Source organism: Podarcis vaucheri (genome assembly GCF_965113315.1).
Source record: "Podarcis vaucheri genome assembly, chromosome: 1".
Taxonomy (NCBI): domain Eukaryota; kingdom Metazoa; phylum Chordata; class Lepidosauria; order Squamata; family Lacertidae; genus Podarcis; species Podarcis vaucheri.
Window position 1 is genome coordinate 82,427,416 of NC_138759.1, and position 24,697 is coordinate 82,452,112.

At 43.7% G+C, this 24,697-nt stretch overlaps 1 long non-coding RNA gene across 1 annotated transcript in view; it reads right to left on the bottom strand.

The window, feature by feature from the left end:
* Positions 1–10,044, bottom strand: part of LOC309532019 — a 48,703-nt gene extending 38,659 nt beyond the window's left edge. The window contains exon 1 of the long non-coding RNA XR_014219525.1: positions 8,447–10,044. This is a non-coding gene — a long non-coding RNA (uncharacterized lncRNA). The remainder of the gene's footprint in view (positions 1–8,446) is intronic.
* Between the last annotated feature and the right edge of the window lie 14,653 nt (positions 10,045–24,697).

The following is a 24,697-nucleotide window of genomic DNA, read 5'->3' on the forward strand; positions in this document are numbered from 1 at the left end:
GGACCCTGGGGTGGCCCCAATCCAACTCAAACCAAGGCGAGTGCCATTTGCACTGCAACCCAAGATCAAAGCAGAGCTGGATAAATTGGTCAAGCAGGGAGTTCTCTCACCCGTGGACTCTGCTAAGTGGGAGACTCCAATCGTCACGCCCCTTAAAGCAAATGGGGAAGTCAGGATCTGTGCAGATTACAAATGCACTATCAATAAGGCACTCAGGGGAAACTCATACCCCATTCCAGTCGTATCACATCTGTTGGCTAAACTGGCTGGGGGCAAGGTGTTTGCCAAAATTGACCTGGCACAAGCTTACCAACAGCTGCCAGTAACCCCACAATCAGCGGAAGCACAGACTATTGTCACACATAAAGGGGCGTTCAGAGTTAACAGATTACAATTTGGAGTTTGTGTGGCCCCAGGGATTTTTCAAGGGCTCATGGAACGCCTGTTAAGAGGTCTGCCGGGGGTCTTGCCATTTTTGATGACGTTTTGATTGCTGGAAAAGACCCACAGGAACTGGTTGCGCGTGTTCGTGCAGTGTTGCTCAAGTTCAAGGAGGTGGGGTTGCAACTGAAAAAGGAAAAATGCAGTTTTGGGGTGCCAACTGTGGATTTCTTGGGGTTTAAAATTGATGCATCAGGCATCTACCCCACAGATGCTAAGATTAAGGCTATCATCGGGGCACCACGACCACAGAACAAGACGGAGTTGCAGTCATTCCTGGGACTTATTAACTTTTATCATTCGTTCTTACCCCAGAAAGCTTCGGTAGCTGAACCATTACATAGACTGTTGCAGAAAAAGAATGTGTGGCGATGGGGGCAGGGACAGCAGAAGGCTTTTGACTCCTTGCGAGGAATGCTAAGTAGCAGGAGCATCCTTGCTCATTATGATGAGTCAAAGCCGCTGGTCCTGGCATGTGATGCCTCTCAATACGGCCTGGGGGCTGTGCTGAGTCATAGGGAACCGGATGGGTTGGAAAAGCCCATCTCTTTCTATTCCCGTACGTTGTCGCCCACGGAGCGCAACTATGCTCAAATTGACAAAGAGGCGCTTGCAATTGTGGCAGGGATCAAAAAGTTCCATGATTATGTGTACGGTCGCCATTTCTACATTGAAACGGACCACAAGCCACTGTTAGGGTTGCTCAACCCGAACAAACAAACGCCACAAATTCTCTCCCCCAGAATGTTACATTGGTCTATATGCCTGAACGGGTTCCAGTACACCTTGACCCATGTGCCGGGGAAATGGTTGTGCCACGCTGATGCGCTGAGTCGATTGCCCCTTCCTGGCGGGAGCACTGAGGATCCTGCTCCAGCGGAGCACATGATGCTGGAAACACTTCCGGGGGCTCCTGTAACGGCTACTGATATAGCTGAGAAAACGAGGAAAGATGCTGTTCTCTCCCGTGTGCTCACTTGGGGGGGGGCAGGTGGTCCGTATGAAGACAAATTCAGGCCTTATGCGACTAGGCAGCACGAGTTGTCCATGCATAAGGGTTGTCTCCTGTGGGGAGATAGGGTGATCATCCCAGCACCACTGAGAAACAGGGTTCTTGAGACGCTTCACATGGGACACCCGGGAATGGTCAGGATGAAGTCGCTAGCCCGATGTTATGTGTGGTGGCCTGGAATGGACCAGAACATAGAACAATGGGTACGAACATGCAAGGCATGCCAAGAGGTGCGGCTGAAGTGGCCAGAGCACCAGTCCACTGGTGGGAGCAGTCCAGATCTCCCTGGAGCCGGCTGCACTTAGATTTTGCTGGGCCATTCCAAGGAAAGGTCTTTTTGGTTATTGTTGATGCATATTCCAAATGGTTAGAAGTGGCGATGGTCCCTAGCATGGCATCATCTGCCGTAATCAAGGTGTTGAGGCAGCTGTTTGCAACCCACGGGTTACCTGAGACCATTGTATCAGATAATGGGGCAGCTTTTGTATCCCAAGAATTCAGGGCATTCTTGGCCGATAACTTCATAAGAGGGGTCACATCCGCACCCTTTCACCCATCCTCCAATGGGCAGGCTGAGCGCATGGTAAGAACAGCCAAAGAATCCATTGCGCGCTTAATGGAGGGTAACTGGTCAGCTCGCATCGCGCGAATGTTATTTTTGCAGCATGCGACGCCGTGTACCGCGACGGGCAAGTCGCCAGCTGAGCTGCTCTTGGGTAGGAGACTGGTAACGGTGCTGGATTATGTCCACCCGGATAAAATGCCAAACCGTAATTCAAGAGCAACCCCCCAGGCTGAGACTGACACAACAAGGTATCTCGCCCCTGAAGATCTGGTCTGGGTGAGGAACTATTCACGAGGTTCGCGGTGGGTGGCTGGTGTGGTCACCCGGGCTAGTGGACCTGTGTCCTATTATGTGACCTTGGAAAATGGGCAAGTATGGAAGAGACATATAGATCAGCTGAGGCGCTGGGCGCTCAGCAGGGAGGAGCCAGATAATTCATCCCTGGCTAACGACGCAGAGCTGCAAGACCAGAGTGAAAATGGCCCAGAGGTGCAGTCACCAGGGGCTTTAACAAATGAACCAGGGTCTGCTAGTCCTCACGATGACGAGGTACAGATAGGGGACCCTGAGATGTCTGGGACTCCATCTGTTCCTGACGAAACCCCTAGAGCAGCCCCTCTACCACAGGTAACACCCAATCCAGAACCTGCAACACCTGTTGTCAGGAGATCAAGTAGAAGTTGTAGGCCCCCACAGTACCTGAGAGATTACGTCTGCTGTGCTCACTAGGGGGGGAGGGGTGTTGTGTATTGAGTCAAAGGATTTTATATCTGTATTATGATTGTCTGTATTTGCATTAGGGTAAAGTAACTGCCTTTTGGTTCCAGAGGGTACAGCTACTATTGGTTCATTTAAGCTGCTGTATTTGGATCCTCTGTCTTATTGGTTCCCTCCAAAAGGCAGGACTGTGATTGCCTGATATTGTTCCCTCCAAAATGTATCCTTTCTTGCTAGTCCCCTGTCTCTATAAATGTAGCTTTCCTCTCCCCAGACCTTAGTCTTGTTGCTTTAATAAAGAAGTGTTACTAGAGAACTGTCTCCAGCATGTTATATCAAGAGAGCTGAAATCACAAACCCCACGTCGCAACAGTTTTATCGATCATGCATGCTGACTTTGATATAAGACACACTGGGTCAGTTTTACTTTGAAGGGTGGCATATACATTGTTTAAAAAGTAAATACAAATAAGTTAGCGGTAAATAAATATGGTGAAAATTCATGCATCTTACATAAATACATTATCTTCAGAAATCAGTTCACATACAATCCTTGTACTAAGAGGGAAAACAACCTCCCAGCCCTACAAACCTTGCAATTAAAATTTGCTGTCTAAATGTACAGATGTTTCTGAACCTGGGTGAAATCTACCACATCACCAGGTTCAGAAGTTGGAACTTTTTTCTCAAAAGCTTTTCCGCTCCTGGTTTGTTCAGTTTTAGCATGGCTTGATATCCCACTTTGATTTCTTCTTATTGGTTCCTCCCTCCACCTTGTTGTTTAGTATTCTAATTCATTTTAAATGGTTTGGTGTGTTTGATGTGGGTGCCAACGTGTCTCTCTTGTTGTCAATCAGCTTGGGTGAAGGTTTTCTGTAGAAATGAAACTTATCAAATTTAAATAAAATAGTTACCATCATTGAGTTGGGATGCAGGCTGGGCGGAGTGAGGGGGGTCTGGATCTGCATCCCTCTTCTGATAGTTCAAAAGACTTTCACTAAACAGTTAATGAGTCTTGTTTAATTTCTGTGTTTATACTTTTGGCTTCAGCTATTATTTTGGGTGTCTGTGCGATATGAAACTAGTAAAAGAAGAAAGAATGTAAAGGCAGGGAAAATCTCGTCCCCAGGGCACAACTCCTTGCCCATTCAGAAAGATTGGAAGGGTGTAGGAGGCAGGGTTAGCAAGTACAGCAAAGTTTTGAAACTTTGTGCTCTGTGGCAATTTAGGAAAGTTATTTTCTTGCTTTTCTGGTCAAACAGGCACACTGTGTATGCACAAGTAGAGAAAGTACCTCATCAGCAGGTTTTTGACATGCCAGGTATGAATGCACTTGATGAATTCCACCCATTAGAGCTGAATACATTAAACATGCATCATTATTCACCAGAAGTTGACAAAGCTGGCGACATTGCGTGGACAGGCGGAGTCCCCAGATCCTGCACGGTCCCCCCGTCATGTGGAATAACGACTCAAGACAACGTGCTATGGGATTAAATTGGCCACAACTTTATTAAATTTCAAATGTGGGTAGACCTTGGCTCAGGCATTGGGCGTTCTCCCTCCCCAGTCCCCAGCCGGGGACCTAGGGAGCATCAGGGTTATCCAGTGTGTGTGGGGGGGATGGGCCGGCTCTGGAGAACATATGTTCAAGCAGAGATGGCCGCCCCCGTAACGCCGCCGCCGCAGGAGAGGGCAATGACGACCTTTCGGTGTACGGCCAAAGCCTCCCTTCAGAAAACCCCTTTAACGGGGAACCCTGGTATCGCCGCCGCAAGAGGAAGATGGACAAAAGGATTCCGCCCAAGGCCTGATACCGCCAAAGTTGTGACGTTTTGCTACGGGAAAGGCGAAACCTGCCAATGCAGGGAAATTCCTTTCCGGCCCTTTAACAGCGACCTTAACGTAGCAGCGCCCGCATACCTGTGAAGAAAGGTTAACCTGCAAAACCTGTGAAGAAAAGTTAACCTGCAAAATAAGACATTAACTGAGGGTGGGTATGGTGGTAGAAGCTCTGGAGCCAAGTGAGGATTCCCAGGTAAGATCCTCCCTCTATTGTGTGGGCAGGTAATCCCTCCCCTACCTGGCCTGGTCTCCTTGGCAACGCTTCCCCCAGGTGGGATTGGACAACTGACTGAGGTAGGCGGTGACCTCCAGGTATCCCACCTGAGGGAAGGCAAAGCCAAGCCTATGCTGTTGGGGCCGCTCCAGATCTAGGGGCTGCACGCATCCACGCAAAGGTCGCCCCCCGTTTTAAGTGGGGAGCGGTCATTACTAAGAGGTTACCATATTATTTTAGGGACCATGTGTGATCATGCTCCAATAATATGAAATAGGCATGTTTGAATCAATTCCTGCCCAAAGGGATTAGATAAAAATACTAACTGCATGCCTAAGCTAGTTGCGACAACTTGGGAAACTGAAAAAGTGAAGTGGAACTGGCCCCATCTCCCAACAGTGCTGAGAGGTTAACTGGGGTTTGGCGGAAGCCCCCAAGGACTAGCACAGGGAGGAGGGCCAGCCCAACCAGCTGGTGAGTCCCACGTGGCCTGAGGTGCTGTGCGCGGTCCCACAAAGGGCGCCCACCAAGGAAGGTGTGAGCGCTCATTATGCCATTCAAATAATAGGTTTATATAGGGGTTTTGTTTTTGTTTTGCATTGGCATATACCACATAGGTGAAGCCTGCTCTTTGGCTAAAAATCTGTTTAAAGTGTAAAAGCATTCTGGAAGACTACCACCCTGATCCAGTAAGAGATCTGTGCACAATGCTTGTATGATTGTTTGTGTACACCAAGATGTCACAACTCCTTCTGCATTGAGGTGTCACCCAAACCAGACTGAATTGGCTCGGTGGTCTTTTGATGTGGCTGTGGGTGCACATCCACCTCTGGGGGTTATCAGTTGTTGCACAGGACTAGTCGTCTGTCATTATAGGTCCATATGTTCACTTCGGAAATCTGCAGCCTACAGTATATTTCAAATGAACAGCCCAGTCCCATGTAGCCTACTAAGTAAACCCTCTCTAAGTTAGTCCAATAGGACTCCTCCACCGCCTGTAAAGCTGCTACACATCGGTAGACCTTAAAAATACTAAAATACTTTCACTTTTTTTTTGTTTGTTCTATATACATTCAAATTATGCTTCCTTATGTGGCTATAAAAGAGCATAATTTCACATTTTCTTTGTGGGAAAAACCCCACACGCCATTGCCTTCTCTTGCTTCAGAAACAACTAAAATTGATTCTCACACTTTGATCCTAGATACACATAGGTGAAATGCCACAATGCAGATATTATTATTATTATTATTATTATTATTATTATTATTATTATTATTATTAAAGTAATGTTTATTAAAAGTTTAAAAGTTACAAAAAGAAGAAAAAGAGTTAAACAAAGCAAAACAATACAATACAATACATAAAAAACAAAAAACACTGCTTATCTTAACAAAACAAAAACAAGAACAAAAACAGAAACAATTAAAAACACATCCAATATTTCCATATCTTGTCTTTCATTTACTTGTTTCAACGACCTCCTCACACCTCCCTTTTTTGTATTCTAGTTCAGTTAGCTATTTCAGCAAATCCTTTCCATCTTTCTCAGTTTTTGTCCTATAATTTATCTTAACACAATCTAACCTTATTTTTTCCCTTTTAGCCCATTAACAGTCTATTTTTACTTAATTCTTTATAACATTTCTGCTAAAGCCATATAACTTCATTCCAGCATCCTTCTAACATTCATTAATTTTACAGTGTTTCTGTAAATAGTCTTTAAATTTTTTCCAATCTTCTTCCACCGACTCTTCTCCCTGGTCTCGGATTCTGCCAGTCATTTCCGCCAGTTCCATGTAGTCCATCAGCTTCATCTGCCATTCTTCCCGGGTGGGTAAATCTTGTGTCTTCCAATACTTTGTGATAAGTATTCTTGCTGCTGTTGTAGCATACATAAAGAAAATTCTATCCTTCTTTGGCACCAATTGGCCAACCATGCCCAGGAGAAAGGCCTCTGGTTTATTCAGGAAGGTATATTTAAATACCTTTTTCATTTCATTATAGATCATCTCCCAGAATGTCTTAATCCTTGGGCACATCCACCAAAGGTGAAAGAATGTACCTTCAGTCTCATTACATTTCCAACATTTATTATCGGGCAGATGGTAAATTTTTGCAAGCTTGATTGGTGTCACGTACCACCTATAAATCATTTTCATTAAATTCTCTCTTAAAGCATTACATGCCGTAAACTTCATACCTGTGGTGCATAACTGTTCCCAGTCAGCCATCATGATGTTATGTCCAACATCTTGTGCCCATTTAATCATAGCTGATTTCACCGTTTCATCCTGAGTGTTCCATTTCAACAGCAAGTTATACATTCTTGATAAATTCTTAATTTTGGGGTCTAACAATTCTGTTTCCAATTTTGATTTTTCCACCTGGGAGCCAAGTTTTTTATCCAAATTGTATGCCTCCATTATTTGATAATAATGGAGCCAATCTCACACTTTGTTTTTTAATTTTTCAAAGCTCTGCAGTTTTATTCTGTCTCCCTCTTGTTCCAAAATTTCCCAATATTTCGGCCATTTGGCCTCCATATTGAGTTTTTTCTGTGCCTTCGCTTCCATTGGTGACAACCATCTTGGGGTTTTATTTTCTAACAAGTCCTTATATCTTATCCAGACATTAAACAATGCTTTTCTAACAATATGGTTTTTAAACGCTTTATGTGCTTTAACCTTGTCATACCACAAATATGCATGCCAACCAAATACATTGTTAAAACCTTCTAAGTCCAGCACATCAGTGTTTTCAAGAAGCAGCCACTCTCTCAGCCAGCAAAAAGCAGCTGATTCATAATAAAGTTTAAGGTCTGGCAGGGCAGATATTATTATTATTTAAATTGATCCATCGCCTACTACATAGCAGCTTCTCGTGATACAGAGAACCTAATATCAGGCTGGACCTGTAAGATTGGGATTGGATCACACCATCTGGTATTTTAGGGTGTCAGGCTTCAGGGAACCCAATCCCTCCCCCAGTGGCAGCCAGTAAACAGAGAAACAAGAGGAGTTCTTACCAAGTAATTTATTCCATAGTTCACAGAGAGAGTCAAAGGAATGCATCCTCCCTAAAAGAATGACGTTGCTCCGAATAAAGTCCAACCCCCTTCATCCCTCCTATTCTACTTCACCCTTGTGACTGCTAATCTGATCTTTCTGCCTCTGAGCCTTCTGTTCTCCTGTCCTCAATGCCCGCCTGGTCCTGGGCGGTCAGGAATGCTCTTGAAAGACACTGAGTCTGTCAGCTGTCTCTCCTCTGGTGCTTCTCCTTCCTGCTGTTCCTCTCCCAATATTTCCCAGCTTTCCCCCTCTGCAGCTTCTGAACTATGTCCTTCTGCAAGCCACTGTTCTAAATCCATACTGTCCTCCTGTTCTCAGGAAGGTTCAGGAGAAGGGAGGGGTGGCTCCCACCATTCCTCCTCAGTCTAGCCCCTGACATCAGGATTCCCCTGCCCCCACCAGCTAATTTTGAGAGGCAATGGGAGATTGGGGGGGGAGCCCCATTGCGCAAGCAGAAGCCCTAAGGTGGTTAGGTGAATCCCAATCTAAGTTCCTAGAGCTAAAGCACATTCCAAAGCCTTCTTGAGATTTAGATTCCATACACACCCTCACATGTCAAGAGAAGAAACAAGGATACTTACAACTCAGCTGGGTGTGGAAAGCAACCCATTGAAATGCATGTCAGATGAGCAGGTGGTGGATTAAGAAGGTGTGATGGTTTGGTGGAGTTTGTGGTAGGACACACAGAAAGGAACGCATATTGAGGTGGGAAGAGATACACCCTGTCCAGCATCCACCCTGTCCAGCACTTTTTCACAACAGCCAACATCCTTTCCAGCTTCAGGCAGCATCATTGAAATACTGTATTAATATCATTCAGATGCTGAGACAGAGTGTGCTCATTTTCTCAGGTTGTTTAATTATTTCATTTTCTTCCTTGCATCATTTCTTAAACCTGCTATTCCTGTTATGGATGGGTATTTAAAAAAACAAAAACTTTGTTTCATTTTTGTATTTTTAAAATATTGTTTTATTTATATGTTTGTTCCTGTTCTGGGAGTTCTTGGGAACTGCCCTTCCATGCACAAGCAAATCCAACTGGAATACAGGCAACAGAGCAGCATCCTCCATCGCACTTAAGGGCAGCAGACTAGATACAGATGTGTCTAGGTGGCACACACAGTTTTGTCTTACAACAGAGGGGAATGGCTTGGGGGCTCAGAAGAAATAGCTGAAGGGGGGGTGTTGCCATTGCTCCCCCTCCCGAGCACCTGCCTCCTAAGGCAGTTGCCTCACTCTACCTAACGTTAGAGTTAGCTATACAGCAGTCTCATTCATCACTGGCTCCAGTAAGCAGCCCCCAACAACAGGTTCCTCACCTCTTAGAAAACTGGAAAAATTTCTCTGAACTGTACATTATTGACTTCATTCTCATTTTCAGTGACTGGGGGTTCTTTATACCAGCAAGCCTCAAAGTATAAAGTTATGCCCAGAACAAAAACTATTTCCTCTTGTCAAAAGCAAAGAGTTATGCAAGTCTCCACCACAGGGTTGCTATCTCTTCGTACTTTATATAGACTGTTCATGTTCTTGTTTTTTTAAAAAGAAATCTTTATTGTCATTTTGCTGTGAGAGTATAAGCACAAGTTACACATAGACTTTTCACAATAAGGGAGTCAACAACAAAACACAATAAATCAGGAAAGGGGGAGGAAGAAACTAGGACATAACAAACATTACAAAATTTATCTGGCAAGGGGAAAAACCAAGAATAAAATTTAAAATACTTACAAATGTTAAAGAAAGAGGAGGTTTCTCCCTGCCAGATTTGAAATTGTATTATGAAGCTTCTTGCCTATGTTGGTTAAGGAATTGGATATTGTTAAAAAATACAGATCTACTAGACCTGGAAGGATATGGCAACGGATATGGGTGGCATGCTTATTTATGGTACAAGAAGGCAAAAGTTCATAAAGGTTTTCTGAACCACATAATTCGAAAATCAATCTATGAGGTGTGGTCTAGATACAAGAGTTTATTAGAATGTAAAACACCATGGTGGCTGTCGCCGTTAGAGGCAACAACTGTTAAAAAGGTAAATATGGAATCAAAATGGGCCAGCTATGGAGACTTGGTGATAAGAGGTGGACAACCAGTGGAAATTGAAACCATATGAGGGAATAAAAGTGTTGGTAAATGACTGGTTACATTATCATCACATAAATGAAGTATTTAAAGAAGCTAAAAGAAAAATGTATTTGAATTTATAAGATCCAGGTTTGAAATAGATCTATTAAGCAACAAGGTTAAAATACTGTCAAAAATGTTTAAGTTACTTTTGGAATGGCATATGAAAGATGAAGAAGTAAAATTTGTAATGATACATTGGGCAAAAGATATTGGTTATAATATACAGTTAGAAGATTGGGTAAGATTGTGGAAAGATGGAATAAATTTTACTGCATGCAGTTCGCTTAAAGAAAATATAATGAAAATGATGTATAGATGGTATTTAACACCAGTGAAATTAGCAAAAAATGTATAGAACAAATAATAAATGTTGGAAATGTAAAGAAAAAGAAGGTACCTTTTACCATATGTGGTGGGTTTGTAAGGAAGTGAATGTCTTCTGGGAAATGATATATAATGAACTTATATACATTTATACATTATATACATTATACATATACATTATATACATTATATACATTTACAAAAAAAACCCAGAAGTATTCCTGCTAGGTATAGTAGGTAGAGAAATACATAAACAGGACAAAACTTTGTTACTACATTCAACAACTGAAGTGAGAATGTAACTAGCCTAAAGATGGAAACAAGAAGATTTACCAAGGAAAGAAGAGGGGCAGATGAAATTATTGAACTATGCCAAATTGGCAAATCTAACAGGGAAAATCCTGAACCAGCAGGATCAGAATGAAAGACTGGAACAAATTTTTATTATACTTGAAAGACAATTGTAAACAATTAACATCGCTAGTAGGGTTACAAGAAGCTTTGTAAGGTCAAAACTATTAATTATTACTTATTATAGTTAATTTAGTATTTACATAAGATTATGATTTAATAGTAATAAGAAATATAGGAAAATGCAGTATCCAGAGAATAAGTTTGAAAGCCAACAATCGGGGAGGGGGAAGTCACAGGCTTGACAAGCCAAATGTTTTATTTACTTCCGTATACCATGATGTTATGTATGGAAATATATGTAAAGTCCAATAAAAATTATTATAAAAACAAAAACAAACATGACCGATCTCGTACAATTGATTTTTAACCTGGCAACCTTAGCAAGCATACTAAGAGCCTGCTGTAGAGGCAGGAGAGCTCTTTTAGGATCACAGAGCATTAAAGGGCAGATCATCTGCAAACAGATTCAAATTGTGTTCAGTTTCCTGAATTTGGGATACATTTAATTTCAGCAGAGGATCTTAAGATTCGTAGCTGAGGCCTCTGTTGCCACTGCGAGTAGGAGGGGCAATAGCATAGCTGTCAACCGTCCCTTATTTGGTGAGAAACTCCCTTATCCCAGCACCGTTTCCTGCTGCTATCCCGGATTGATGATGTCCCTTAAATTTCCCTGGTTTCATGCTCACCCGGCTCGGGAGGGAAGCAGCGGCTGGGGGTCCTCCGCCTCAAGAGAGTGAGAGAGAGTGCATGCATGAGCTGCCGCGTCTCCGTCTCTCCCTTTTCCCCCTCAGGGGCACATCGTGAGGAGACGGGTGGCGGTGGGTGGGCAGGCAGCCCCTCTCTTGCGAGACTTCCGCCACACTGCCAGGGGAAGCCAGAGGTGGCGGCGGCGGCGGCTGAGGAGGCGGCCTGAGGGAGGAGGAAGAGGAGGGGATGGGGAGGGACGCAGAAAGGCGGTGCTTCAACGGCTGCCGCGGCGCCGCAACCACCTCATGCCGGGCTCGCAGGCGGCGTGGGTGAGTCTCTCTCCTTCCCTCCCTCCCTCTCGGGCGGGGAAGGGCCGATGGAACTCCTCGCGCCAGGACGATGGCAGCCCCAACGTGCTGCTTAGCATACCCTCCAACCAGTGCAGCACCTTAATGTAGTGATTTCCCCCTCTGCATCCCTTTCATAACTTATTTTTATAAATCATTTGTCCATCCATAGTTCAAATTTTTACTACAAGTTTTCTGTCAATCCTACCAATGTATGTAACTCTTTACAATAGCTTTTCAAATAAATTAAAAACTTTCCCCATTCTTTATTAAAGAGGTCCTCTTCCTGGTTTCTAATTCTGCCTGTAGGCTTTGCCATCTCGTCGTTGTTCATCGGTTTTGTCTGTCACTCTTCTTTGGTGGGAGTTGTAGACCCTTAGGATGATCTAGTCCAATCCCCTGCAAAACACAGTCAGTCGCAGCCAAAGCAGCATGGCTCCATGAGTTCTGGATTTCTGTATAAGCTAAGCAAAATCCCTTATTTGGCTGCTGATCACTTATTTTCGAGGCTGCTGGTCCCTTATTTTCAAATCTGTAAGTTGACAGCTATGGGCAATACTGGACAGCCTCATTTGCCCCTCATATGACTGTGAAAGAAGTGGAGTCACCCTCATTAATGGTAATGCAAATTTGTGGGGCGAGCAGGCAATTGGTGGTGGTGGGAGAGCTGGCAGGCAAGTGAGCAATTGGCGGTGGGGTGAATGGGTGATTAGCGACGGCGGTCAGGCCATCAGTGGCAGTGATCTTGGTGAGTGGGGGTTGGGTTAGGCTTCTTCAATGGGGGCTGCCATTTTCCACCCGGACTACTCGCTTGCTCCCTCAGGTCTCGGCCTTGCCTGCCTCCCAGGGTGCCTTCTCCTCCAGCGAGTGGCTCCATGGTGGCGGTGGGGCCTGTGGGGGCTCTGGCCTGGGCCCGGAGGCCACTGAGGGGAGGAGAAGGAGGACAGATGCACCTCACATGGTTGCCAGAAGCAACAGTGCCGCAGCCGCTGCTTCCTTTTGTAACAGTGGCGCTGCTCGGCTAGTGACTATGCAAAAGGAAAAGCCCAACATTTTTCAATTTTTAAAAAATCTGCCCAGGTGGTGATTTCACCTTTAGAATCCCGGGCATGTTCGGGGAAATCTGGATGTATGGCAACCCTAACCTGGAGACCACAAAGAACAAGAATATCTACCTTAAAATAACTTTATTAAAACAACAACCACCACCTAATAAGAGCAAACTGTTCTGTAGAACTTGGATAGGAGACCAAGCAGGCACACAGGTCACCTGGCCACAGTCTTCCCTACTGTGGGTGAGATGTGTTGTATAGTTCTATTTATTATTTCTACATTTACATATGCATAAGTAAGCAGCTGCACATTTTATGCAAATCAATTCCCTCTTTTATCCTTGTTCTGCTAATAACTCATTTTCTCTTTTTGGGTGATGCATAAGTAGCCACCCAACCCACCTGTCTCTGTATATTAGGATATTTTCTGGTAGCTTTTTCTAGTAAATAGTTGCCATTGTCTTGTCTCGACAGATTTTGGAGACATCTCCTTGACAGATTTTTTTGGAGACATTTAGTGTGAGTTGATAAAGAGTTGCCATTAATTAGGTTTGATTTCCTTCATATATCTAAAGAAGGTAAATCCAGAGGTGTTCAGATCTTCTACTAGTTGATTTATATCCTGCTTGTCCATTGATTTGCAGCCTTTATAAAATGCAATGGATTCATTAAAATGATACACGGGGGGGGGGGGCTAGCTCAGACAGAGCAAAAACAGAGGCATCTGATTTTATTTATACCCGCTTCCCTCCCACAATCTCCTTCTAATACTTCATTTTCTGCCAGTCTACATGAGAATCCACCCTCCCTGTCCTGCAACAAATATTTCCTTTCTCTTCATATCATTTCTTCTTAATCATATTGGAAAGGGAATGCAGAGCTAATTGGTAATAAGCAAACCTACTGATATGATCGTTCCCTAGGTAAAGGTAAAGGGACCCCTGACCATTAGGTCCAGTCGTGGCCGACTCTGGGGTTGCGGCACTCATCTCGCTTTTTTGGCCAAGGGAGCCGGCGTACAGCTTCCGGGTCATGTGGCCAGCATGACTAAGCCACTTCTGGCGAACCAGAGCAGTGCACGGAAACGCCATTTACCTTCCCGCCGGAGCGGTACCTATTTATCTACTTGCACTTTGACGTGTTTTTGAACTGCTAGGTTGACAGGAGCAGGGACCAAGCAATGGGAGCTCACCCCGTCGCGGGGATTCGAACCGCCGAGCTTCTGATCAGCAAGCCCTAGGCTCTGTGCTTTAACCCACAGCGCCACCCAAGTCCATTACTGATTGTTCCCTACCCATGTTCAAACTTGAATGTGATACTAATATACTTATTTCACATAAGGATAGCAAGCCTTAATTTCACATAATCAAAACTCTTGTTCTGTACATCATGGCCTCATGTTCTTTCCTATCACAATCATTTCTACACATTCCCTTTCCCTAAATTACTCCCAAATGAAATTTCAGGTGTTTACGAAACTGGGTTAAGCAATCATGTTGATCAAGGAATAGTTAAGTAACAGAGACCAGAGTGTAGGAACAAGTGGGCTGTTCTCTCAAAGGAGAGATATTGAAAGTGGAGTCCCGCAGGAATCATTATTGGGACTTGTGCTTTTTAACTTGCTCATAAATGTTCTAGAGTTAGAGGTGAGAGTGAGGCAGCCAAGTTTACTGGTGATAGTAAATAGTTTGTGACAGTTGAAACAAAAAGGAATTGTGAAGAGCTCTCAAATAACCTTCAAACTGGATGAATGGGCAAATGCAATTCTATGCAAACATTGTAAAGTAGGGGTAGGCAACCTAAGGCCCGGGGGCTGGATCCAGCCCAATCACCTTCTAAATCCGGCCCGCGGATGGTCCAGGAATCAGCGTGTTTTTACATGAGTAGAATGTGTCCTTTTATTTAAAATGCATCTCTGGGTTATTTGTGGGGCATAGGAATTTGTTTATTCCCCCCCCCAAAAAAAATATAGTCCGGCCCCCCACAAGGTCTGAGGGACACTGGACCGGCCCACAGCTGAAAAAGGTAGTGATACATGACAGGGCAAAAAATATTCACTTCATATATATGTTCATTGTGTCTGAACTAGTAGTAACCGATTAGGAACAGGAATGGGTGGTGAGAGGGAGCCCTGCTGGTCTGCAGTGAGAGGTCTGCTCCAAGGTTGCTGTAAAAAGGCTTTGCTCCTGCAGAGGACAGCAGAACAGACCCTCCAAGTGTCCCTATTTTCCAGGGACAGCCCCAGATTTACAGATGCCACCCCAGTTTCTGATTCAATCCCAGAATGTCCTGCTTTTCTGCAGGACGTCCCTATTTTCATCTGAGAAATGTTGGAGGGTATGGAGTTATGCGACCCCTGAGTCAGGGAGATAAGCAACTATACAACGTTTAGAAGCCATCTGAAGGCTGCCTTGTATAGGGGTCTTTTTAATGTTTAATATTTTATTATGTTTTTATATATGTTGGAAGCTGCCCTGAGTGGAACAGGGTGTCCCTACTTTCATCTGAGAAATGTTGGAGGGTATGGCAGAATGTCTGAGGAACTGTATTCCTTTGATGTGCCCAATCATTACATTGACTTTAAGACATTAAAGAGGGTGATACAGTTGGCGCTGATACTTGGTTTGATGCAAAAGCTGATGACTCTGAGTGCAGCGGTGCCTGTTGGCATTCATAGTTATTTATGAAGTTCCTTAATTCATTCAACCTAGTTTAGTTACGGGGTGTATTAAAATATTGTGACATTATGAATAATAATAATAATAATAATAATAATAATTTATTATTTATACCCCACCCATCTGGCTGGGTTTCCCCAGCCACTCTGGGCGGCTTCCAAAAGAATATTAAAATACTGTGATGCATCAAACATTAAAAGCTTCCCTAAACAGGGCTGCCTTCAGATGTCTTCTAAAAGTCTGGTAGTTGTTCTATATAGTTCTATATAAATATTATTTCAATTAAGAGCAGAAATGAGCAAACATCTGAATAGTTTAAAAATAATTTTGTACAACGGATAATGAATAATCGAATATTTAAATCAGGTAACCTAATTTTTCATTCAGGTAGGTAGCCGTGTTGGTCTGATGCAGTCAAAATATATATACAAAAGTAAAAAAATAATAATTGTCCAGTAGCACCTTAGAGACCAACTAAGTTTGTTCTGGGTATAAGCTTTTGTGTGCATGCACAGGTATCTGAAGAAGTGTGCATACACATGAAAGCTTATACCAAGAACAAGCTTAGTTGGTCTCTAAGGTGTTATTGGACAATATTTTATATATATATATATATTTCGACTAATTTTTCATTGTTTTCATTTTGGTTAACCTATCATCACATTTGTCAAAGAAAATCGGCTTAGCCTGCTTACTCTTTGCTGAGAGCATAAGAAGGTGGCTATTAAGCCTGAGCTTCCGATCAAGCCAAGAGCCTAATTTCATCCCAATTGTGGCATCCAATGTATGTGTCTACCCCAGCCCACTTGGCCTTCCCTCAGGAAAGACTGGGTAAATCAGGAGCTTTGGGTGTCACTGCCCAAAGGTGTCCAATAGCACATGCTCCCCTCCACAGCACCTTTCCCTTCGAGCTCCAACCATCTTGCAAAATCAAAAAACACCGTGTGCCTCTCCAGCCCATTGCTGGAGACAGGACTGGTGGTGAAGTTGCCTCCTAGTGCCTCTGATTTAATGCTCCATTTCAAAGATCCAGCATGAGGTCAAGGACAGGACGCTGCCCCTTGGGACAGGAGCATGTTCTGAAGGCCACAAGAGGGGGGTGCGCAGAAAGGCGGGGAGAGTAGAAGAGAGAGAGAAAGTCTGACTAGATTTATTTTTGCTCTGGCTCCATCCAACATCAGCTCCAGTCCCTGATTGAATTTATCAGTTTCAATTTACTAAACTGAGGCTGTGTACACACCTTGTGTCCAAAGCACACAAACTCTTCAGGAATCCCAATGCTGGGAATTTTAGCTCTATAAGAAGTAAACTACAGTTCTCAGGATACTGGTATGTGTGTGTCTTTGTGCACCTATGCACGCTTTAAAAGCACTTAAAATGTATGATGTGTTTGCAGTCTGAATGCAAATGATATTGGAATGCAAATGAGCGTTCTTGGAGTAATTCATGTTCCCAGAAATATAATTTCCTAGCGTCATGCATAAATTTGGACAATCAGCATTACATTTTTGCCATGGTTGTGACACAGTCCTGATGCTTTTTAATGTTAACAATGACCTCCCACAAATCAAAGCACTTCATTAATTATTCAGTAGTCAACATGCCTTGGATATGTTCCATTGAGTAAATGAGCACAGAGCAAAATGGTTTCTTGATCTGCAGTGGACGATTGAATCAATATATTAGGGGGCCCCAGCCTTTTGGTATCCTGGGGGAATTCACCACTTTGCCCCTCCCTGTGTGTCCAGCTTTTCCTGGGTTCATGGAGACTAAACTACCACAGGTGTGCTGGCAGTACATAGGACACTCACCACTCACAGAGCCTGGCTGAGCCTGGCAGTGTGGGAAATATACTCTGAAGTGCATAGCAATGGTGTGCCTTCACATCATTTACAGGAACCATGTTGTTCTCATTTTGATTCTGATTTGAAAGGCATTCCTCTTCAGGTGTTCACAATCCAGCAACATTACCATCTGGGTGGGAAGGGATGAGTATGCAAGCTCCACTCCATGCATTACTGATTTAGCCAGCTTCCACTTCCAAAATGGGACTCTGGTGTTGTAACCCTAGAATTCACAGGATGCACAGGAGAGCCTTGGCCAAGAGAGAGAGAAAAGGCTTCTCACTATCCTCAACTGCAGTTACTATTAACCCTAAAACTCAATTAATGCATATTGTCAACTCTAATATTAGGTCTAAGGTTCTTGCTGCTATTAACAACAAACACTACTGATATGAACTCTTATTTACATGTATATTAAAGGAGCAAGTAGGAAACAGCTCTTAAACTGTAGATGGGCCAGTCGCTGAATGCACGTAGTAACTTTGTTCCTTGTCATATGCAATTCTCTTACTGAAGAAAGATCTGTTGACATACGAGGAACAAAGTTCCTTGTTTATTTTGTCATCTAGTCCAACCCCCTAAACTAAAGCATCCATAATAAACTAAACTAAAGCCTTCCAACCTCTGCCTGAAATCCTCCAAGGAAGGAGAGTCCACAACCTCCCGAGGGAGATCGTCATGATGAGAAAGAAGATACTACAGTTCAACACCAGGATAGACCGTGACTGAATGTTAACCTTATATCTCTGATCTCTTATACTATTTCTTCTCCTGAGGCCCTTGAATATTTCATAGTAAACTACAATAGGCACAAGCAGCGTGTCTCCTTCTTGCAAAATTGTTGCACTGAAGTTGGCCAGAAAGATGAGTAGAAAGATTAACAGAGAAGCATTTTTCAAGTTGGTAGTTAAACAGTGGAAACATGGTTCCCACTTGCATTTCCATACACAAATCTATGCACCATTTTCCATGACCCCTCCACTTTCACAGGTGAAGTGGGTGGTGAACAAAGGTAGAGTATTTTTGGTGGGGGCACCCAGCTTTGGAATGCCCTCAACAAGGGTGTTCACCCAGTGCAACTCTGAAATCTTTGCAGCACCAGGTGAAGCGTTTTTTCATCTGCCCGAGTCTTTAGATTTGCGGACTTACTGTATTCTGTGTGTTGGTTTTGTGTTGATTTTATTGCTACATGATGATGTTATGATTTGACTGCATTTTCTCTCAGATCCTTGAGACTGACGAATGTCCTGTTAAATTATATGAATGAAATTAACTTCCTCAACCCTTCCTCTGGATATTTTTTACTTACTCCAACACCATCAACCCAGGCCAACATGGGCTGTGCTCAGGAATGATAGTCTGAGTTGCCACATGTGTGCTAGATCCTTGTCCTTCCTGGCTCACTAAATAGACCAGTGGGAGACTAGCCAAGGGCCTCCTGAGTGCTTCTGAGTGCTGAGTTCCAGCCTTAAGAAGGAAGTTGTAATACCTTTATTGAAAAAGCTCTTCCTGAATTGTGCCATATTGTATAATTATGTGCCAGCTTCCAATATTCCATTTCTGGGCAAGGTAAAGGAGCATGAGGTGGCATCTCAGCTCCAGGAGATCATTGGTTTCCAATCAGCTAAGTACTGCACACCCCACAATTTTTCAAAAGCCATGGACCCTCTACTTTGAAAATTTTGGTATCTTTATGGTAGTTTTTGTTATGTGAATGGTGCTACAGACCCCTTGGGTGGGTTATGTGGACCCCTTGGGGTCCATGGACCACCAGTTGGGAACCACTGATCTAGATCCATTTCCATTCATTTTCAGGCCCGGTTATTGAACAGAGATGGCTTTGGTCACCTTTGTGGATGACTTAGCCAGGAATTGGACAGGGTGAGTGTGTTCCTGTTGGCTCTGCTGGACCTCTCAGCAGCCTTTGATTACCATTGGCCATGGTATCCTTCTGGTCCACCTTGCTGGGATAGGACTTGGAGGAACTGTTTCACAGTGGCTCTGTTTCCTTCTGGAGGAGCAAACCCAGAAGGTGGTGCTAGGTGACTCCTGTTCAACACCTTGGCCATTGGCCTGTTGGGTCCCTCGGGGTGTTGTTTTGTCCCACGTACTAGTTAATGTTTACACGAAACCACTGGGGAAAGTCATTGGGAGTTTTGGGGTTCAGTGTCACCAGTATGCTGATAACGTCCAGCTTTATTTACCCTTTTCATCTAAATCCAAAGGAGCTGTCTTGGTTCCAAACTGGTGTCTGTAATCAATAATGGACTGGATAAGAGCAAACGAATTGAAATTTAATCCATATGAGTTAGTCAGAAGCCAAATTAGGAAATAGGAATTCAGCCTGTGATGGATGGGCTAACACTACCCATGAAGAAGTAGGTTCATAGTTTGGATGTGCTCCTTGATTCAGCTCTGAGTCTGGATGCCCAGGTTTCTGCAATCGCCAGGAATGCATTGCACAGTTATAACTAGGGCACAAGTGGTGCCCATTCCTGGAAATATCTGATCTAGACACAGCGGCACACACCTTAGTTACATCCTGTTCAGATTATTGTAACACACTCTATGTGTGAAATACTTTTTAATTCCAGCAAGCTTTTCGCAGCGGACTCGTTTTAAGGATAGGACTTTTAAATAGTGCTGTATTCTTTTCCTATCTGCATTTTAATATACAGAGGTACCTCGGTTTTCAAACGTAATCTGTTCCGGAAGACCGTACAACTTCTGAAACGTTCAAAAAACGAGGTGCAAAGGGCCGCCTGCAATTTCCATTGAGAAAATTGGGGGGGGGAGGATTCCGCAGAAGCCATTCAACTTCCAAAAATCATTCGAGAATGGAAGCAATTACTTCCAGGTTTTCGGCGTTTGAAAACTGAAACATTTGGCTTCCAAGATGCTTGAAAACCGAGGTACCACTATATCTGTTTTTTAATATACTGTTATTTTGTTTAACTTCTATTCTCATTTAATTACTTTTTAAAACTATTATCTTCTATATGTTTCTAGCCTTCTGTATGTTATCTGTGTTGTTTTAATTTATGTAAGTCGTTTTGAGTCCTGGTCTGAGAAAAAGGTGGGAGATAAGTAAATAAATAAATATAGCAACATAAATTATGTTGACCACAGCAAGCCACTTGTTCTCCATTCCAGTTTCAAATATCCCCTTCCTGGGCAACATCCCCTTCCTGGCCCATGATGCGGGGTGAGGCAGTCGCCTCAGGCGGTTGCCCCCTGGTGGTGGATCTGCCTGCTGCCACCAACCCACCATGACACACATGCCCACCCACCGCCACTGCCTCTCTGGTGGGGCATAGCATTTTCATTTTGGCCCAGGACAGCAAAACGTCCTGGACCAGCCTTGCAGGGCAACATGTTAGACAGGATAGTTCTTAGCTGTCAGATGACACTGCTTTTCTAGATAAATTTATTTCTTTAGATTCAGTTTTGGAACAGAAACTACTTTTGTTGCCATGTTTTTGCCAACAGAGACGGCAGGTAATGTGTCCCTTTCGTTCTTAGACATCTTAGACACATTTATCACTGTGGCATCCACCTGGAGACACTGTCTGAGTTGGGGGTTGGAAATATTGCATGGCAGTGCTTCTGCTGTTACCTAACTGATTCCAGTTAGCCTAGGGCTTGCCGATCAAAAGGCTGGTGGTTCTAATCCCCATGACGGGGTGAGCTCCCGTCGCTGCTCCTGCCAACCTAGCAGTTCGAAAGCCCGTCAAAGTGCAAGTAGATAAATAGGTACTGCTCCGGTGGGAAGGTAAACGGTGTTTCTGTGCACTGCTCTGGTTCACCAGAAGCGGCTTAGTCATGCTGGCTACATGACCCGGAAGCTGTATGCCGGCTCCCTCGGATGATGCTCCCTCAGATGAGCACCGCAACCCCAGTCGTCTGCGACTGGACCTAACGGTCAGGGGTCCCTTTACCTTTAACTGATTCCAGAATGTGTATCTGGAGGCAGTGGCAGAGTAATTTCAACAGTACTCTGTGTGATGCTAAAATTCAGTGTATGCCCCTGCCTCTTGAATTCTGTTCTATAGCATTGTTGTGACACCCCCTGCAGCCCAGTATCCAGTGTGGCCAAACCAGTCAGCTGGAGAATTATCCTTCTACCCCATGGAGATTACAGTGTGGGATTTCAGAGAGCTGTGTTTTGTCCCTCCCCCATCTATTTCATAGTTACTTGAAATCACTGGGAGAGGCCCTCTGGGTGTGTGCAGATGATATCCAGTTTAGTATCATGATCAGGTGAGGCATTCTGAACCAGTGCCAGGACTTGGCAATAGACTGGATGAGGGCCAATAAAGTAAGACAGAAGTATTGCTGGTTGGAAGCTTGTCTACCCAGTTAGGTGGTGTTCAGCCTGCGTTGAATGGGGGCTCTCTCTCTCTTAAAGGAGTAGGCTTGTACCTTGGGGGTACACCTAAATCTAGTATTGTTGCTTGAGGCTCAGGTGGCTCAGAGCACCTTTTATCACATTAGCTATAATTTCCCATTTGCATTATATGTGGACCTGCCTTTGAAACTGATCCTGAACGGGGGGGGGGGGTATGCTGATGACAGGGTTTGATAAATACAATCATACAATACCAGCACTTTGCCATTTGCACTGGCTCCCTGATTATTTATAATTCAAATTGAATGTGCTGGGTTTTTTTTTTTTTAAATGTAATGTCCTAAATAGCTTTGAGCCAGGCTACTTGAAGGATTGCCTTCTCACCTGCAAAGATTTGTACTCCAGACTGTAACTGTGTAGGACTTGAACACTGTTTCTATATACAGTGGTACCTCGGTTTAAGAACAGTCTGGTTTAAGAATGATTCGGTTTACAAACTCCACAAAACCAGACATAGTGTCCCGGTTTGAGAATTTTACCTCAGTCTAAGAACAGAAACCGAATGGTGGAAGGGCACCGGTGACGGGAGGCCTCATTAGGGAAAGCGCACCTCAGTTTAAGAACAGTTTTGGTTTAAGAACGGACTTCCAGAACAGATTAAGTTCATAAACCAAGGTACCACTGTATGTTTCTTTTGATTTTTAAAAATTGTTATATAACTTCAGGATGCTTCACACAAAGCAATGTAAAAACCAAACAAACCTTTCCCCAGAGTCCCTTCTTCAGCAGCTCCCAAGGCAAGCAGTGATCAGGGATAGGACCTTCCTTGTGGTGCCACCCCACTGGTAGAATGCCCTCTCCAGAGACGCTTTCCTGGTGCCCACCCTGTTATCTTTGAGGTGAATACTTTTTGTTCTACTGGGCTCTTTTAATTCTACTGGGCTCTTTTAATTACATCTATTCTCCTTGCTGCTTTCAAAGTGTTTCTAGTTTCTATGTTTGTGCTGCTTGAAGCTGTTTTGATTTGTTTATATTTAATTGGGTTTCATGCATTTTCATCAGGGGTGACCTACCTATGAGGCATGGTGAGGAAACCTCCTCAGGCAGCAGAATCCACAGGGACAGCAGATCCTGATGTAGATCTAGGTCTTCACTCGCCCTTGCTTCCCTGTCAAGGCGAGGTGACATTATTGTGGTTCACCTCAGGTGCCAAAGTGTCCTGGGCTAGCCCTGATGTCCATCCTTTAAATGTTGTGTTGTTAATAGTCTGTAAGCCATCCACAGAATCTGGCTATATGGTGGATACAAGTGGATTTTCACTCACACAATGGGACTTCCCTTTCTCCTCTCCCAACCCTCTGCGGAAGATTTTCAAGGCACACAGGGGACGCAGCTGGAGAAGGAGGGGTAGTTCTGTTGCACATACAGAAGTCCACTGTGCAAATGGAACTGCAGCACTGGCTACAATCCATCAGGTTTATAGAAAAGAAGGGAAAATAAAATTGGAAGTGGTGAATGGGGAAAGCAGCATCTTTTCATGAATGCATTTACATGGCCCTCTCTTTCAAAGGGCTACAACTGGAGCAATTTTCAATTCAAAGAGAGCTGATGATATCCAACTAACTCTTACTCTGAATATACCCATTCACTTCAGTGGGTCTACTCTGACTATGATTAGCATTGGCTATCATCCAACATGTATTTATTAGAGAAACACAAGCAGGTACAGAATGTCGCTTTTGCACTCCAAACAGCTAGGCTCTTCAAGCACCACAATCAGTGCTTCCCTCCTCCTGCTTCTACAAATTATCATAGAATCATAGAATCATAGAATCATAGAGTTGGAAGAGACCACAAGGGCCATCGAGTCCAACCCCCTGCCAAGCAGGAAACACCATCAGAGCACTCCTGACATATGGTTGTCAAGCCTCTGCTTAAAGACCTCCAAAGAAGGAGACTCCACCACACTCCTTGGCAGCAAATTACACTGTCGAACAGCTCTTACTGTCAGGAAGTTCTTCCTAATGTTTAATTTAAATTATGCTAAACACCTCAAAATTTGAACACATTTTAACAGGCTTAAGTTGGTGGACCACTTCCAGCATTTGGCATTTCTTTTTGTTATACATTCTAGGACAAGTCGTTTAAACCCATTAAACTCACTTGCAAGAGTATGCCCACCCAGGCAGAGGTCCGAAAAGCTGCTGTTGCTGCTGGTCTAAGGGAACAGTGTAGAAATTATTTGGAGGATTTCCTGCTGCTGACTCTTGCACCCATACTTTTGTCCCCAAAGCTGCACTGTTGACAGTTAAACTTCATCGCAAGGAACTTAGGCTAGATTTTTCAATTTAAAAAATCTGTAACTGCTCTCACTCAGAACAGCACACACATGAAAACTAATGTGTGTATATTTGCAGTGAAATGTCATCGTATATTTTGGCACTGGCCAACGAGATAAATCTTATCTGCATTAACTAAATCTTATCTCATTAACTAAATGTTTTTTATTACCTGCATAATAGTAAGTCTTTGAAAATTCAGGTATTTATTTTCAAAAGGGTGTTTCTTTTCTTATACCAGCTGCAGCTAACAGAGGAAATTATTATAAAATAGCTATAGGGTGGCATTTGAGGTCATGGAAAAATGATAACACATACAGTGATACCTTGGGTTACATACGCTTCAGGTTACAGACTCCGCTAACCCAGAAATATTACCTCGGGTTAAGAACTTTGCTTCAGGATGAGAACAGAAATCATGCAGCGGCGGCACAGCTGCAGCAGGAGGCCCCATTAGCTAAAGTGGTGCTTCAGGTTAAGAACAGTTTCAGGTTAAGAACAGACCTCCAGAATGAATTAAGTTCTTAACCCGAGGTATCACTGTATTATATAAGAGAGGTAAATGCTTTATCTGACCGGAGGTACAGGGAAGTTTGTTTGTTTGTTTTTCATAGGGTGCAAATGTAAGAAAGCAAAATATTTTTGAAAGGTGGTGATAATGATGATTAA